Raw genomic sequence first — 6,195 nt, forward strand, 5'->3', positions numbered from 1 at the left:
CCTGAAAGATATGACAACATCTTGGGGACAGTACTTGAAGAGAACCCCAGGTCAAAGATGGAGAGGTTTCCCAAAAAAAAGTACATAGGTGTGTGAAGCTGAGAAGAGGCGAAGATAACAGTAAGAATGAGCACATTTCCCAGGAGGGTGCATAAATACAGCGATGAGAACAGGAAGAGAAGGGCAGTCTCTAAGCCTTCTGTGTCAGGGATTCCCAGCAGGATGAACTCAGTCACCATAGTGTGATTTCTCATTTTTATAGAAGAACCAACTCTTGAGTGTCTGTGAAAGGAAATTTGTGGCTCAAATTAATATGCTGAAAAATTAACTGTGTTTACATCAGTGGAATATTAAAAGAGAAAATGATCTAGGCATTGCAAGATCCTGAAGAAATTGTCTTGATCTGCCTGATTCTCCATAGGCTGGGTATTTTTTCTGATGCTCAGTTTCTCAGGGTACATAGTCCTCATTGACCATCTCACCCACGGGTTTATAAGTTTATTCTCCCAAACTCATGTCTTTATACACATCAGTAAATTACACCAATTTTATGTGATCTTGTGATTCTAAAGGGAAAAATACCCACTGTTGGTATAAGAAACAAGGCTACATACGAGTTTGTTACATCTGTTTACATCAATTTGGTTCCATTAAATTTCCAATAGTCATTTAAGTAATGGAAGCAAAGGAAGTAAAATATATGATATCTTCTCACATTATCTCACTAGACTTGAGAAGCAACACTAAAAAACAATCCAAAGTATCTCAGGTCTTCATGACTACAAAAATATATTAACAGGACCCTCACTCACTGAAGTCCCTTGAGCTTACTACAATGATTATGTGGTAGCCTCCGCATCAGGCTCCAAAATCATCAATGCAATTTTGAAGCAGCACATGAGAGCGTGTAGGGGTTTTAAAGACTCTGAGTCTCATATTTTTAAAAATTTAGATACCATATTCTACTTGTTTTAAAAGTAATATCTTTAAATTATAGATCAGTTCGTAGATTTCAGTAATAGCGATTGTAAGAGGAGGGAGAAAGTGACACCCCAAATTTAAATTGAAGGACAAAACAAGAACACTTGCCTCGCTCAGCAAGCTTAACTGGCTGGTGCTATTGCATATCCTTTTCCTTTCCTTGCTCACAGAAGGAAGGAGCCTCCCTACCTGATCCCCCCCACCCTGCAGTCTGCATGCAGATCTGCTCTTTTCCTTCACTCTCAGGTGGAGCGCACATCCCAGTGCGGTCCAGCTCCCTGGCAATAATTTCCTATGAGACTTCAGGAACTGCAATTATTCATAAACAGGAGAGTTTTGAATCACCTTGGCTTCCTTTGGGTGTCAGTCTCCCCAGTCAGGGATCTTATTGAGCAAGGGTGCAATTACCTAGTCGGCATAATTGGACCTTAGAAATGAGAGAAAGATTGTTACAGATTTTTTTTTTGTAAAATACACTTTGTGGAAAAATAATTTTTGAAAAATCCTTTGATACTTATTTCACACCTATTTGCATTGAATTTTTACACTGATTGCTTTTTCATGAGGTGATGTATTTATAAATAAATTATACATTATTTTACTGTATGGTACCCACAGGTTTGATTTATTACAGTAGTTCACGGGATAACAGAGAGAACCAAAGAGACTAATACAAATCTAGGTCTAAGAAAGGTAGGGAGCAGAGCAGCTGCAGGCACAGTGGCAGGAAGAATCTGAGCAGCAGCCTCCTGGCACTGTCATCAGCTGGCTCAGCCGCAGCAGCCTCTCATTCTGTGTGCCTCAGCTCACACTGCAAATCCCATTTTCTTGGCTGAATCCCATGCTGACCCCTGTGCCCAGGGCACAGGCTACAGTGCAAAGCAGGTGGCAGTTTCCGGAAGATGGTGAAAAAAACTACCTTATAGATTTAGAAAAAATAATCCTAAAATTCATGTGGTACCAGAAAACACTTAGAATAGTAGAAGCAATTTTAATCAAGGCAAAGGCATGGGTTGGGGGAGGCATCTCAATCCCAGACTTTGAGTTATAGTACAAAGCTACAATGAAGGCAACATGATAATGGGAAAAAACCACACTTGAGGATAAATGGAACCCAGTAGATGTAGAAATAACTCCAAGCACACTCAGTTATCTTATCTTTGAGAAAAGGGTCAGCCACCTTCACAGGAGGAAAGCTAGCCTCCTTAGCATGTGGTGCTTGGAAAACTGGTTTTTCATATACCGAAGGTTGAACCTAAACCAATATCTTGCACCATGCACCAAATTACAATCAAAACAGATAAAAAATTCAAATATTATAAGAGAAAACTTAATGTGCTGGAAGATAAAATAGATAAAACTCTTGAAAATATAGATGTGGGCAGACTTTATGAACAAAATCCAGATTACACAGGACATAATATAAAGAATCAAGTATTGAGATCACATGAATTGAAAAGCTTCTTCACAGCAAAAGAAGCCACCAACAGAGTGAAGAGACAGTTGCAGAATGGGAAAAAATTTGCCAGTTACTCCTCAAACAGAGTACTACTCTCTAGAATATAAAAAGGAGTCAAAAAATTGCCTCCCCAAATTTAAAGACCCAATCCAAACCTGGCAGCTGAAATGAATAGGTGTTTCTGCAATGGAGAAGTACAAATAACCAATAAATACATGAAAAACATGTTCAGTATCACTGGCCATTCGAGAAACGCAAATCTAAACAACATTGAGATTTCATGTCACTCCAGAAAGAATGAGCATCATCAAGGAATCAACCAATAACGAGTGCTAGTGAGGTTGTAGGGAAAAAGGAACAGAAATCAGTATGGTGGTTTCTCAAATTCCATTTGACCTAGTTGTTCTCCTTTTAGGTATCTTCCTTAAAGAACTAAAGTCATCATGCCATAGTGGTACATGCATACCCATATCTAAGCAGCAAAACTTTTAGTAGTTAAATCTTGAAAACAACTCATGTACCCATAAATAGATGGATAGATAAAGAAAATGTTATATTATAACACAATGTAGTACTGCTCAGCTATAAAGAAAGATAAACTGAAGACAATTTTAGGTAGATGGATGCGTCTCGAGGCCATAATATTAAGTGAAAAAAAATCAGACATAAAAGTTTAAATATTGTTTCTCTTGTGTGAGAAACCCAAAGTATAATTAAAAAGCAAAAGGTAGAAGGGATATTAGGAAGTAGGAACAACTTGCTCAAATAGGAAGGGCAGCAATAGACAGGGGGATAGGGGATAGAAGGAAGGCAAAACATTTCTTGAAAAGAATTACAGAACAAAATTATAAGCAATGCTTTTGTAAATAAGGAGGGGGAGAAGGATTGAAGGGAATGGAGAGGAATGGGACAGGAACTAAGTGATATTATGTACATGTGCAAAACTCCCTTTAGGTATGTGATCATCATGCACGGGAAACATGTACTAATAAAACTAGACAAGCTGTTTCTCCAGCTTCCTCATGCCGAGAACAGAAGCTGCTGTCTTTCCAGCACTGAGTGTAAAGAGACAACATACCCTGCTCCCTCCCTCCCCCAATGGGGCAAAGACTGGTAACACCTGTTAGATATATTTCCTGGGTTCTATAGGTTTGAGTTCTCTCCTGTGCTGCAAGGGTGAGAGGCCGTGACTACCTGTTCTCTGTATTTGGCCAATCGGTGAATAAACATGTTTTCAGTTTTTTACGCATTTCTCCTCTACTCTTTTTTCCCTCTCTTTCTTCTACTCTTCGTGGTAGGCAGTTAAAGAATCCAGATGGTTGGAGCCCAATTCAAGCCTTTGATCAAGCCCTGCCAGCAAAAACAATGGGACAGATGTTGATAAAGCAGAGAAAATGTTTGGTATATCTGCTCACAGATCTTTTCCTCCAGAAGGTGTGAACATTTTCCAAAATATAATAAGTAATGAAGTAAAGTTTTGAATTTTGTTTTCTCTTTCCTTTTTTAAGGAAAAGTTCAATATTTGATTAAGTTCATTGTCAAAGATAGATCATATATGTCTCAAACATCTCATTTTATTTATTCACTCATTTGCTTATTTTTTTAATTTGTGTTACTGAGGATGAAGCCCTCAGTCCTTTAGCATTGAGCTACATTCCCAGCCCTTTTACATTTTGTTTTCTTTTGAGACAGGACATCACTAAATTGATAATTTGCTAAGCATAGGCTAGAATTTGTGAGGCTTTCACATCCCAGATTGTTGAGATTATAAGTTTTTACCAACACACAGTCCAAACTGTAACTTTACTCATTTTAGTTGACAAAAGTAGTATATAGTTGTGGTGTACCTCATGATGTTTTAAAATGTGTATACATTCTGGAAAGGCTAAATCATACTGATAAACATGTGTTAACTCACATATTTTGTCAGAAGAGCTGATCTGTTGAGAATTTTACAGGATGCCATACATTGTTACTAACTATAGTCACCATGGTATACGATTAATCTCTTCTAGTATTTTCTCCTGTTTGACTGGAATTTTGTATCCTTTAGGCAATATTGCCTTTATACCTAGCTCCTTAGGCACTATTGCCTTTATACCTCGCTCCAGTCCTTTATCCTTTAGGCAATATTGCCACCTTTATACCTAGCTCCTGTCCCTGGTAACTGCCATCCTACTCCCTGCCTCTGTGACTTCAATTTACTCATATTCCACAGGTAAGAGACAGAGTATGAAAAAGTGCACTTGTTTTACTAAGCTGGGCTCATGTCACTCAGCACAATGGTCTTCACATTCATGCATGCTGGAGAAGATAGGATTTTCTTCTTTTTCAGCTGAATAGTTTTCCTTTGTGTACATATATTACATGTTCCTTGTTCCAGAGAGCATGGAAGTAGAGACACTTACTCAACATTCTTTTTTTAATTTTTATTTGAAAGATAAAAGAATGAAAACATATTAACAAACACAAATACATTTACATAATAACACAAAAATAATACAAGCAGTACAGAATTTCAGACAAGGTGATAAGAAATTAACAATGGATGTTGTAATCCATATTGACATCTTCAGTTTGGATACTCAGATAAACAATTAAATAGGCATGTAAGATTAATCAAACAATTAAACGTTAACTGCTCCTTTCAATGAAGCAATAGAAATCAGTAGTACAACTATCTTAGCTATCCTGTGTATACAAATATGCATATTTTTCTCTTCTTTCTTTCTTTTCTCTTTTCCCTCATCCCAGTTCTTTCCTTTTGAGCCATTTCCTCCAACATTCTGATTTCAAAAAATGTACAACTTTAAAAAAAAAAAATCTATTGACAGTTTACTCTGCAAAACTACTTAGTCAAAATTTTTCTCTTCAATAAATGAAGGGTCCAACAAATGAACGATATTCAAAAATAATTTACCCTTTAGGAAATTTAATGTGTTAAAATTTACATTTATTCACAAAAGTTGCAGTGCATACAGGAAAGTGTTCTCTAGTCAGGTCATAGGAAACTGAATGATGGAGTGGTGTACCTGATCTTAACATAGGACGGAGGAAGGGTGCCAAGCAGAAGAGCAGAAGAAAGTTGTTTCTCTCTCTGCTTGTTTCAGCTGCCTCCTATGACTTCCATAGACTCACACTCAGGAGTGATCTCTTTGACCGGAGTATGGAAACAAAAACTACAGTCTGTCCCTTTTGTCACATGCAGTCACTCTGCATGTGCATATAGTGACAGGAAATGACCAATGCTATTGTCTTGATACATAATCATTTACAGACTACACAATCATTCACAGTTATGCAGCTATGGAATTGATTGGCAAAAATGTTCACATAACATATTTTCATGCACATTCGTTTGAAAATTAAATTCCACAGAAACAGGCATAGCTACCTTCTGGTCAGCACTGGTAAACTCATCATCCTTGATTTCATGCCACGGTGATGTATTAATCCTCTCTAACAATGGTGCCTCAATATTCTCTGCTATTTTAGCAATTCATTTTGTTATGGTGCCAATTGAAAGATGAATATGCCCTATTAAACTGCAGCCTCTCCTACATGTTCAGGACAAATGTCTTTAGCTCCAGGCAGGATCAACTTTTTACCAATAGTAAAGGGCTTCTCAGCCTTAGCAATTTGATTAACTATTAAGAATTATGCTCCCTATTTATTATTTGATGAAGCAGTGGCTTTCCGTCACTGCCATTGTTCTTCATGTTTACGCTGCTTTTCTTTTTTTTTTTTTTTTTTTT

This window comes from Chinchilla lanigera, unplaced genomic scaffold (assembly GCF_000276665.1).
Source record: "Chinchilla lanigera isolate Chin_1 unplaced genomic scaffold, ChiLan1.0 scaffold00011, whole genome shotgun sequence".
Taxonomy (NCBI): Eukaryota; Metazoa; Chordata; class Mammalia; order Rodentia; family Chinchillidae; genus Chinchilla; species Chinchilla lanigera.